At 36.4% G+C, this 12,981-nt stretch overlaps 1 protein-coding gene across 6 annotated transcripts in view; it reads right to left on the bottom strand.

The window, feature by feature from the left end:
- The window catches only part of SLC16A7 (solute carrier family 16 member 7), a 221,492-nt gene that overhangs the window by 155,685 nt on the left and 52,826 nt on the right, over positions 1-12,981 (bottom strand). The gene's annotated exons all lie outside the window — the stretch shown is intronic.

The raw sequence follows: 12,981 nt of genomic DNA, 5'->3' as shown, positions 1-12,981 counted from the left end.
AAGCAAAGTTTGCTCCAGCGCTGGGGATGGCTCTGTGGCCTCTGCCTCAGGCGCTAGAATGCCTCTGGTTGCAACAGAGCAACGCCCCAGATGGGCAGAGCATCGCCCCCTGGTGGATATGCTGGGTGGATCCCGGTCGGGCACATGCGAGAGTCTGTCAGACTGCCTCCCCGTTTCCAACTTCAGAAAAAAAAAAAGTTTATACAAGATTATTTTAAATAACATATATAGGTATAAATAAATATATGTGGATATGTATATGTATATAGATATATGCACATTTTTTAAAAAACAGTATACAAATGTTGTCTTCAATGTTTTGTTCAATTAGAAACTTTTTTTAGACTTCTCAATTTGCCCATATAAGTCATTTTTTTTATACATGCAGATACTCACAAAATATCTGTAACATATTAGTGTACAGGTTCCTGAGAGAACTTTGCCTAAACACCAAAATATTCTCTTCAATATTTCTTAAGGTTTTGGAAAAGACCTTGAGAATATCTGCCTTTTTATTAAGAAGCCAAGATAGAAAGTGAGTATTTTCAGTTGTTAATACATTGCAGCACTTTTTTTGGATACGGGCTGCCGATAACTTTCATTATATCTCTCAATCAAATGGTAAAAAGGAAAAAAGAAATTGTTGAAAAAAATCCCACACAATTGCAAAGACTTGGCATGACAACTGGTTTTAGTGGCCAAGGGTGGGTAAACAGAACCCAGAACCCAAGACTATTTTAAGAAAAATACTACATTTTTTTTTTCAGAATCTCAGTCATTTAATCTCACAAAACATAAATAACAATCATATATTTGGAAAAATAAAATTCTAAAGTACTTTTTTCTGTCAGAGTTTAAGTTAGCATAAGATTTTATTTGAAATGATAAAAAGGGAACACTCAACAAAATTTAAAGGGAATGTTTAAGTTGAAATCATGAAATCCCCCCCCCACACACACACACAAAACAGTGATAAAAAACAAAGAGTAAACCACAAATTCTTTTTGGTCTGCTTACTAATTATGTAAGTGCAATATCTTCTTTGTTTATAATAATATTCTGGAGTTTCCTTACAATCATTTAAACTGGGCACAAGGCTGAGAAACAGGTCAACATCTGTTACTTTACTCCAAGTAAGGATGTGATATGTAAACCCATCTCAAAAATGATCTAGTGAAAATGACTGTCATTCTTTATTAACAATACTGCCTTTTGCTATATTATTTCAATTCCCACAGTATCATAAGAGTTTTGTGTTGTTATTTCAGGTTGCTTTTATGTTTGTTACCTTGCTTATAAACAGTAATGTCTATAAAAACACTATAAGAAGAGGAATAAGGCAGGAGCAAAACAATGCTATATTCTGTATCAAACAAAAATTGACAGAGCAAACTAAAAATTAATCCCCAGAAAAGCAAATGATAAGACCAAAGAAGAATGGTAATTACAAAAGAATTTTGAAAATTAGCTTTCAACTTCCAAATCAAGTCTTGGAATTGCTAAAAACTTTTAGAAAATAAAATCAACATATTTTTTTAAGGCTTCTAGGTCAAAGCCCATGAAGTTTGCTCATGTTTGTATTATTGAATTAATACAGTACTTCCTAATGATTGATTAAAAGCTGGATAGGATTGCAAGTTATTAAATCCATATTTGATGCTAAAAAAAAAGAACTAACTATTGTCATTCAGATCATGTTCAACAACCAAGGTATAATGTGCCTCAAATATGAATGGAAAAGTTACAGAACTATGCATTAATTTATGCCCATAAAAATACCTATGCTGGTCTTTTAAATTCATATTCATTAAGTACTAAGTATTATGTTTCCTATGTTAATTATAACCAAACTAAGCTATCAGAGATTCCAGTATGCTTTTTTTTTTTATTAGAAAAATGTAAAACTTTTTCAGAAAGGTTATCTTGAAGGAGGTTTTAGCATTTATACTTAATGGACTGGAAGAATCTTTAGAAAATGTTTAATTCTAAGCTATCTAAGAATTACTTCTACCATATTTAATAACTAAGGTAAGTAAAGATTTATCTCTTCTTAGATCAAACACTAATGACCTTTATGAATTTGGAAAATTTAGTTTACCTGTGAAAATCAAAGTGGCTTCTTCTTCTTCTTCTTTTTTTAAAGAGGAAGGAAGATAGAGAGATAGACTCTCTCATGCGCCCTGACCAGGATCCACTGGGTAACTCTCGTAGGGGGCTGATGTTCGAATCAACCCAGCTGTCCTCAGCAGGTAGGGCCAAAACTCAAACCAACTGAGACGCTGTAAGAAGTAAAGAGAGAAAGAAGGAAGAGAGGGAGGGGAAGAGAAGCAGATGGTTGCTTCTCAGATGTGCCCTGACCATGGATCAAACCTGGGACTTCTGCATGCCAGGCTGACGCTCTATGCACTGAGCAAGGCAGCCAGGACAAAAATTTCTTCATTTTTAAAATAGGAGTATCACCTCAATACTGAAAGAATAAAACAATATACTGTACTACTGGCAGACAGCTTAGCATTTGTATGACACATAGCATTATTAACTACATTTTATCAAGAAACAAAGTCACTAAGCCATTTGGAATACAATGGAAAAGATACTTTTGTTAAAACATTTATTTTTAAAATTCTTCATCTGTTTAGAACTGTAGTTTTTATAAAATAAGAACCACAAGATTAAAAAATAATGGCAATATAAAAAAAATGCAATGACCATGACAACAGAACACATTTTAATTTATAAGGATTGTTGAGACAGAAAGAAGAGAGAGAAAACAGAAAGAGAATGATATAAGGGCAGAGAAGCCACAAGGAGACATAGAGGTGGCAATGGCTAGTAACCATGAAATATCAGATTATTATTAGATTCAAACCATTTGAGAGGGGGGATTTTCTTGTCCCAAAGTGCATTACGTTAGTGTCCTTTGAGCCCTAGGCATGTGTGCAAGATGCTATAGATCAGAGATTAATATTGTGTGGTATCATAAATTTATATATTTTTTAAAAATTTAAGCATTTGTGACACATTTCTTTCTTTATCTTCCAAAGTGCACACAAAAAGAGCTAAGCAGGAGTTATTTCTTTTATTGAACACTCTGACATTGAAGTAAAAATAATCTTTCTGCTAAACCAGAAAATACATTTACAATTGAATGGTGGATCTTGTTAGTTTCTTCTTTAATACTCAAAGGGTAGAAGCTGACCATTATTAATCATTAATATGGTCTCCATTTTCTATAAAGAAATGAGATAGAAGTCAATGATACTTACTGGTACAGACCCACATTAAAAATAGAAACAAAATTTTCTAAGTTATTCAAAATCAGTTATTATTTTCTCTACATACCATCTGAAAAATAATATGGCAAGTCTGTATGCTTAGAGAGTAACATTTAATTAACACAATGTGTCTGGTGATACATTAAAGCTGACATCCTTGATCTTAAATTTATATAATCAAATGCATAATATCCGTCCAAAAGTATGTACTACCTGATAAACTCACTAAACACAAAGGCCACTGGACTAACATGGCTCTAATGCCATGGTGGCCTACCTAAGCAAACCAGAATTTAAGCCTGTAAATGCCTCACGGTTTCAAGATCAAAATGCTAAGGATAGCCAATCAGAAATAGCCAACGAGCCTTTCAGCTACAGCCAATCAAATAATTTCTTTACTTTGCTCTATAAGACTTTACCCAAGCGCCCATCAGTGGGGCACTCCTATTCACTTCTGGTTTGGCATGGTCCAATTCAAATCTTTCTGCACAACTAAACTCTTAATATGTATCATTTTATTTTTAGTAACAATATCCAATAATAAATTACTATTTAATACACCTTTTTTTATGAGAGTAGATAGACAGACAGATAGGAAGGGAGACAGAAGCATCAATTCATCGTCATGGCACTTCAGTTGTTTATTGATTGCTTGTCATACACGTTTTGACAGGAATTGGGAGGGTTCCAGCTGAGCCAGTGACCCCTGGCTCAACCCAGTAAATTTGGGCTTAAGCCAGAGACCTTGGGCCCAAACCAGTGACCTTTGGATCATGTTGATGACCCCATGTTCAAGCCAATGACCCTTTGCTCAAGCTGGTGAGCCTAACTAAGCTCAAGGCAGATGGGCCCGGGCTCAAGCCAACAACCTTGGAGTTTTCAGCCTGGGTCCTCAGCATCCCAGTCCAATGCTCTATCCACTGCACCATCACCACTCAGGCTAGTACACATGGTTTTGTCACCAAATATAGAGAACAGCATGAATATTTGTAAAATAACTTAATCAGAAAAGGCCTGGAAAACTTTTGTTCCATACTTAGAGGGCAAAGAATCATTTACTGCAATCTCAAATTTCAATGATGAAAATTTTCTAAATTCAATTTCTTTTTCTTTAATTGTTTCTTGACGTTATTAATGCTGGTCAGGAAGTAAGTTCATTTGACAAAATAAGAAAATGTTCCCCTTTTTTTTTTTTTTTTTTAATAAATTTTTATTAATGGTAATGGGATGACAATAAATCAGGGTACATATATTCAAAGAAAACATGTCTAGGTTATTTTGTCATCAAATTATTTTGCAAACCCCTCGCCCAAAGTCAGATTGTCCTCTGTCACTCTCTATCTAGTTCTCTGTGCCCCTCCCCCTACCCTTAAATCTCTCCCTCCCTCCCTCCCATGTCCTCCCTCCCCCCCCACCCTTGGTAACCACCACACTCTTGTCCAGGTCTCTTAGTCTCATTTTTATGTTCCACCAATGTATGGAATCATGTAGTTCTTGTTTTTTTCTGATTTACTTATTTCACTCCTTATAATGTTATCAAGATCCCACCATTTTGCTGTAAATGATCTGATGTCATCATTTCTTATGGCTGAGTAGTATTCCATAGTGTATATGTGCCACATCTTCTTTATCCAGTCCTCTATTGAAGGGCTTTTTGGTTGTTTCCATGTCTTGGCCACTGTGAACAGTGCTGCAATGAACATGGGGCTACATGTGTTTTCACGTATCAATGTTTCTGAGGTTTTGGGGTATATACCCAGTAGAGGGATTGCTGGGTCATAAGGTAGTTCTATTTGCAGTTTTTTGAGGAACCACCATACTTTCCTCCATAATGGTTGTACTACATTACAGTCCCACCAACAGTGAATGAGGGTTCCTTTTTCTCCACAGCCTCTCCAACATTTGCTATTACCTGTCTTGTTGATAATAGCTAATTTAACAGGAGTGAGGTGGTATCTCATTGTAGTTTTGATTTGCATTTCTCTAATAACTAATGAAGCTGAGCATCTTTTCATATATCTGTTGGCCATTTGTATCTCTTCCTGGGAGAAGTGTCTGTTCATGTCCTCTTCCCATTTTTTTATTGGATTGTTTTTTTGTTTGTTGTTGAGTTTTATGAGTTCTTTGTAAATTTTGGATATTAGGCCCTTATCTGAGCTGTCGTTTGAAAATATCATTTCCCATATAGTTGGCTGTCTGTTTATTTTGATATCAGTTTCTCTTGCTGAGCAAAAACTTTTAATTCTGATGTAGTCCCATTCATTTATCTTTGCCTTCACTTCTCTTGCCATTGGAGTCAAGTTCATAAAATGTTCTTTAAAACCCAGGTCCATGATTTTAGTACCTATGTCTTCTTCTATGTACTTTATTGTTTCAGGTCTTATATTTAGGTCTTTGATCCATTTTGAATTAATTTTAGTACACGGGGACAGGCTGTAGTCGAGTTTCATTCTTTTGCATGTGGCTTTCCAGTTTTCCCAACACCATTTGTTGAAGAGGCTTTTTTTTCTCCATTGTGTGTTGTTGGCCCCTTTATCAAAGATGATTTGACCATATATATGTGGTTTTATTTCTGGGCTTTCTATTCTGTTCCATTGGTCTGAGTGTCTATTTTTTTGCCAATACCATGCTGTTTTGATTATCGTGGCCCTATAATATAGTTTAAAGTCAGGTATTGTAATGCCCCCAGCTTCATTCTTTTTCCTTAGGATTGTTTTGGCTATTCGGGGTTTTTTATAGCTCCATATAAATCTGATGATTTTTTGTTCCATTTCTTTAAAAAATCTCATAGGGATTTTGATGGGAATTGCATTAAATTTGTATATTGCTTTGGGTAATATGGCCATTTTGATTATATTTATTCTTCCTATCCAAGAACAAGGAATATTTTTCCATCTCATTGTATCTTTTTCGATTTCCCTTAACAATGCTTTGTAATTTTCATTATATAGGTCCTTTACGTTCTTTGTTATGTTTATTCCTAGGTATTTTTTTTTTGTTGTTGCAATCGTGAAGGGGATTATTTTTTTGAGTTCGTTTTCTAATATTTCATTGTTGGCATATAGAAAGGCTATGGACTTTTGTATGTTAATTTTGTATCCTGCGACCTTACTGTATTGGTTTATTGTTTCTAATAATCTTTTTGTGGAGTCCTTCGGGTTTTCGATGTATAGGATCATATCATCAGCAAAAAGTGATAGCTTTACTTCTTCTTTTTCGATATGGATGTCTTTTATTTCTTTGCCTTGTCTGATTGCTCTGGCCAGAACTTCTAGCACCACGTTGAATAAGAGTGGAGAGAGTGGACAACCCTGTCTTGTTCCTGATTTAAGGTAGAAAGTGCTCAGTTTTATGCCGTTTAATAGGATGTTGGCTGATGGTTTATCATATATGGCCTTTATCATGTTGAGATATTTTCCTTCTATACCCATTTTGTTGAAAGTCTTTAACATAAAATTGTGTTGTATTCTATCAAAAGCCTTTTCTGCATCTATTGATAAGATCATGTGGTTTTTGTTCTTTGTTTTGTTGATATGGTGTATTACGTTAACCGTTTTGTGTATGTTGAACCATCCTTGAGATTCTGGGAAGAATCCCACTTGATCATGATGTATTATTTTTTTAATATGTTGTTGTATTCGGTTTGCCAGTATTTTGTTTAGTATTTTAGCATCTGTATTCATTAGAGATATTGGTCTGTAGTTTTTTTTCTTTGTGCCATCCTTGCCAGGTTTTGGTATGAGGGTTATGTTGGCCTCATAAAATGTGTTTGGAAGTATTGCTTCTTCTTCAATTTTTTGGAAGACTTTGAGTAGAATAGGAACCAAGTCTTCTTTGAATGTTTGATAGAATTCACTAGTATAACCGTCAGGGCCTGGACTTTTATTTTTGGGGAGATTTTTAATAGTTTTTTCTATTTCCTCCCTGCTGATTGGTCTGTTTAGGCTTTCTGCTTCTTCATGACTCAGTCTAGGAAGGTTGTATTGTTCTAGGAATTTATCCATTTCTTCTAGATTGTTGTATTTGGTGGCATATAATTTTTCATAGTATTCTACAATAATTCTTTGTATATCTATGATGTCTGTGGTGATCTCTCCTCTTTCATTTTGGATTTTATTTATTTGAGTCCTGTGTCTTTTTTCCTTGGTGAGTCTTGCCAAGGGTTTGTCAATTTTGTTGATCTTTTCAAAGAACCAGCTCCTTGTTTTATTGATTTTTTCTATAGTTTTTCTGTTCTCTATTTCATTTATTTCTGCTCTGATTTTTATTATCTCCTTTCTTCGGCTGGTTTTGGGTTGTCTTTGTTCTTCTTTTTCTAGTTCCTTAAGGTGTGAAGTTAAGTGGTTTACTTCGGCTCTCTCTTGTTTGTTCATATAGGCCTGAAGTGATATGAACTTTCCTCTTATTACTGCTTTTGCTGCATCCCAGAGATTCTGATATGTCGTATTTTCATTTTCATTTGTCTGTATATATCTTTTGATTTCTGCGCTTATTTCTTCTTTGACCCATTCATTTTTTAGAAGTATGTTGTTTAGTTTCCACATTTTTGTGGGTTTTTCCCCCTCTTTCTTGCAGTTGAATTCTAGTTTCAAGGCTTTATGATCAGAAAATATGCTTGGTACAATTTCAATTTTTCTAAATTTGCTTATATTGTCTTTGTGGTCCAACATATGGTCAATTCTTGAGAATGTTCCATGTACAGTAGAGAAAAATGTATACTCTGTCGCTTTGGGATGAAGTGTCCTGTAGCTGTCTATCATATCCAGGTGTTCTAGTATTTCGTTTAAGGCCACTATATCTTTATTGATTCTCTGTTTGGATGACCGATCTAGAGCCGTCAGCGGTGTATTGAGGTCTCCAAGTATGATTGTATTTTTGTTAGTTTTTGTTTTAAGGTCAATAAGTAGCTGTCTTATATATTTTGGTGCTCCTTGGTTTGGTGCATATATATTAAGGATTGTTATGTCTTCTTGATTCAACTTCCCCTTAATCATTATGAAATGACCATTTTTGTCTCTGAGTACTTTTTCTGTCTTGTAGTCAGCATTATTAGATATGAGTATTACTACACCTGCTTTTTTTTGGGTGTTGTTTGCTTGGAGTATTGTTTTCCAGCCTTTCACTTTGAATTTGTTTTTATCCTTGTTGCTTAGATGTGTTTCTTGTAGGCAGCATATAGTTGGATTTTCTTTTTTAATCCATTCTGCTACTCTGTGTCTTTTTATTGGTAAGTTTAATCCATTTACATTTAGTGTAATTATTGACACTTGTGGGTTCCCTACTGCCATTTTATAAATTGCTTTCTGTTAGTTTTGTATCTAGTTTGATTCTTCTCTTTTGTTTTTCTATCATTTGTTTTTGTTTGTTTGTGTTCCATACTTCTTTCCTCTGTTGCTACCTTTTTTAAGTCAAGTGTTTTTGTGGTGGTTTTTTTAAGGGTGGTTACCATTAAGTAATGAAAAGGGTACCTACCATATTCATTGTAGTACCCTATCTTATAAGTATTTCTGCACTTCATCATCCTTTGCTACTGTTAATCTCCATCCTCTCCCCCCTTTTTTTCCTTTGTTGTCACAGTTTAAGTTTGGTTTTATTGTGTTCTTGGTGGAACTGTTACTTGTGGTGTTGTTTTCTTTTGTTCTTTGAATCTGGTTGGAATACCCCCTTTAGTATTTCCTGGAGTGGGGGCTTTCTGTTGATAAATTCTCTCATCTTTTCTGTATTTGTGAATGTTTTTATATCTCCTTCATACTTGAAGGATAGCTTTGATGGGTATAGTATTCTTGGCTGAAAGTTCCTCTCTTTCAGGGCTTTAAATATTGGGGTCCACTCTCTTCTAGCTTGTAGGGTTTCTGCTGAGAAATCTGATGATAATCTAATAGGCCTTCCTTTATATGTTGTACTCTTCTTTTCCCTGGCTGCCTTGAGAATTTTTTCTTTGTCATTGGTTTGTGTAATCTTTATTATGATGTGCCTTGGAGTGGGTTTGTTGGGGTTAAGAAAACTTGGTGTTCTGTTTGCTTCTTGAATTTGAGGCTTTAGTTCCTTCCACAGGCTTGGGAAGTTCTCGTCTATTATTTGTTTGAGTATATTCTCCATTCCATTTTCTTTCTCTTCTCCCTCTGATATACCTATTATTCTTATGTTATTCTTTCTGATGGAGTCAGACAATTCCTGTAGGGCTTTCTCGTTTTTTATTATTTTTGAGTCTCTTTCTTCTTCTCTCTGTTGTGCCTCAAGTTGTTTGTCTTCTATTTCACTAATCCTATCTTCAATCTGGGCTGTTCTGTTAGCTAAGCTTGTTACCTCGTTTTTCAGCTCGTGAATTGAGTTTTTCATTTCTGTTTGATTTGTTTTTATAGTTTCAATTTCCTTGGTAATATATTCTTTGTGTTCATTGAGTTGTTTTCTGATCTCCCTATATTGCGTTTCTGTGTTTTCTTGTATATCTCTGAGTATTTTTAAGATTTCTATTTTAAATTCTCTGTCATTTAGCTCCAAGGCTTCCAATATGTTAAGTCTTTTCTCCATAGATTTTTGCACATCTATTTGTGTTACCTCTCTTTCTTTTGTATCCATAATATTCGATTTCCTCTTTCTTATCGGCATCTGAGGGTGGTCTTATTGATAGCACTAATTAGAATTAATAAAGAGTAAAAAGTAAAAAAAAAAAAAAAAAAAAAAAAAGGTAAAACACCCCACAAAAAAAACAGTTATAATTTATTATTTCCCCCTTTTTTTCTCTCTTCTCTTTCCCTCCTCTCCCCTCCTCAGGGAAATATCGTGCCTATAATGGAGGGCCTGATTTGGGGTGAAGAGTTCAAGGGGCAAAAAAAGGGAGTAGGGACCTACTAAATGCAGAAAAAAAAAGGAAGAAAATCTTAGACAAGCATAAGATGATTTGCTTGTAAGTGATGGTCAACTAAAAGATATAATGAGAGGGATAAGAGGGAACCAGAAAAAAGGACCAAAAAAGAATAATAAAGAAGAAAAAATAAAAATAATAAGCAAAAATCTGTTGTATTAAGTGGAGCGAAGACTAAATACAATGGAGACCTTGGGTTGGGAGGACCCAAAATGCCACAAAAATAAACAAACAAGAAAAAAAAATAAAAACAAAAGCAAAAAAGAGAAATAAAGCCAAAAAAAAGCCTTGAGTCCCAAATTAACTAATTTGTTTGTGATTGAGGATTATATAGGAGGAAAGTAAAATGAGAAAAGAAAAAACGAATAGAAAGGAAAAAATAAGAAAAAGAGAAAAATGAAGGAAGAAATAAAATAGGAAGAGAAAAAAACAAAATAAAGCAAGACAAAAAAAAAAAACAAAACAAAAGAGGAGAGAGTGAGAGTTATGTGTTTTGGAGTATAACCTTAAAGGAGGGTGAGGATGAAGAAGAAAAATAAAATGTAACACTCATGGGTAGTGTAGTTCAAGAAAGGGGAAGCATAAGATGGGCAGAGAATAGAAGGACCGAGGTGGAGGAAATAAAGGCAAAAAGATAGAAGAAACAAACAACAACAACAATAACAAAAAATTAGTGGATCAAGTTGTAAAGTCTGTGGGTTTTTCTTGATTTTGAGAGGTTAACTTCTTCCTTTTTCTTTTCTCTCCCTCTTCCTGGTCGGTGACTCTGTACCCCAGGCTCTGCCCCTGTGTCACTCTTAGGTAGGGATTTGCAGTTGATGGGATTCTATGGCAATGTCATATAATTGGCTTTAGTCTTGCTGGAAGTAAAGGCTTGTTGGTGTTTGCAGGGTCCAACGATGAGAGAGTTTGCTTTCCTGGATTCTCTCTCCTAGTCCCCCCTTTCTGAATTAGCAGCCTGGTGATCCAGCTATAAGGCTGCAACTGCTTCTGCCTGGGGAGTAAGAGGCTCAAAGAGCTGGGAAATCCCCACTCTATCCCCACTCAGTGCAAGGCTTTGGGAAAGGCTCTGACAGTCAGGGCCTCCAGTGTAATCAGGCGGGGGTGGGAGTCAATTGTTGTCAAGGTGACTGTTCAGCGCCTATCATTTAGTTGGACCTCTCAACCCAGGCTTTCCACACTTTGTAGCCTGTTTTTGCAGGGAAGAAGAGGCACTAGTCTCTGCTTACGACTAGTGTAGTATAGACCTTATTATCTGCCAAGTCCTTCTTGTTAGCGTTTATCCCTGAATATGGAGGCTCTATCAATCAGAAGTTGCCCCCGCCCCTTTAGCGAGAGGCACTAAAAAATATCATGCCTCTTGTCTTGGATCGCTGAACTGAGAGAGATCTTATCAATTAGAACCGAGGGTGCGCAGATTTCATGGGTTAAGCTAATTTCAGTGATTGGGTCGCAGCTGTGTTTCCGAAGGTATTTTAGGCTGCCTGCGTGCCCCCCTCCCCCAACACTTGATTGTTAGCTTGAATGGCTGGATGAGGTGCCACGCCCACGGAGAGAATCTCCCAAGCCTCTCCCGCTCGCCCCGCCGCTGGCGGCTGGACCGCACCAGGTGCAGGATAATGGAGCCCCCTGGGTGTGCGGGCCAGCAGGGCGCCCTGGGCGCGTGGAATGCCCAAGGCACGTGCGCGAATGGGGCGCTCCGGGCACCGGTGGCCAGCGACCCCCACTTGCTGTGTGCGGGCTGCTAGGAATGTCAGCGGTGCTCAACCGGACCGGGCGCACGCGCGGCTGCTCGCGGTGGCTCGTGGCGGGTCGCTGCGGCCGCTCGCGGCAGCAGCTCGCGGGGGCTCGCGGTGGCGGCTTGCGGTTCCCAAGTATATGGGCTGAGTCACCACAGGCGCACTTCCTTGCGGTTTGAAAGAACGTCCCTGTGGTAGATTCCTCCACACCCTCGTCTCTCAGATTCAAGTGATAACAGTCCTTTCGCTATCAGTTTGTGTGGAACTCCGGAATGCTCCGAGGATAAATTTTTCTGTTTCTAGTTGATAAATTTGTTGTGATTTAGGGGAGAGCTGTCGGACGCGCTGCTCACGGCGCCATTTCCATGACGTCACTCCCCCTTTTTTTTTTTTAAAGAATGTTTAATTTCTTGGGAACATCATAATTCGTACATTGACCTTAATTTAAACCTGTGCAATTTTGACCATTCTACCTCATGAGCTCATGAATGTCAAGCTTCCTTTACTTAAAGACTATTGAATCAGTGTTTAATAGAAATAAATTTTTAGAAAATCTATGAGAAATAAAATACACATTTAGCTTACTTTACACAATTGTTTCAAAGTAAGAGTTATTTAATTAAAATTTATGAAGTAACTACAATATATTTATATATGTACTGAAAATAAAAATACTTTTGAATATTCGCGTCAGATGATTTGTTGTGAGCAATAATGATTTCTAGGATGACATTATTAATGTATGTAGAACCTAGAACACAGATGTTTGAGAATTAAAGATTTTCTTAGTAAAGTATAGAGGCTTCCTACTTCTTAAAGGGGGCTGGGTGTGTATGGAGGGGTATGGTGACAGACCAGTGGGGAATCCACCAGCTTAACCATATGGATAATCTGAAGAATTTTTTCAGACAAATATTTTTTTCTGATGGAAAAAGAATCAGATCACAAATATCCCCTTTGCCACTTTGGACTACACAATGATCTTGCTGTTTGGAATCCAGCTGAAGTGTGATTACATTTCAAGAAATTGTAAAACAACTCCTTGCACACCCTTCATGGAATTTACCATTGTATACTTGATGTTTGGCTTTTCAAACTGTCA

The sequence above is a fragment of the Saccopteryx bilineata genome, chromosome 2 (assembly GCF_036850765.1).
Source record: "Saccopteryx bilineata isolate mSacBil1 chromosome 2, mSacBil1_pri_phased_curated, whole genome shotgun sequence".
Classification (NCBI taxonomy): domain Eukaryota; kingdom Metazoa; phylum Chordata; class Mammalia; order Chiroptera; family Emballonuridae; genus Saccopteryx; species Saccopteryx bilineata.
Note: the sequence above shows the minus strand (reverse complement) of the source record. Positions and strands in the feature narration are given on the sequence as shown.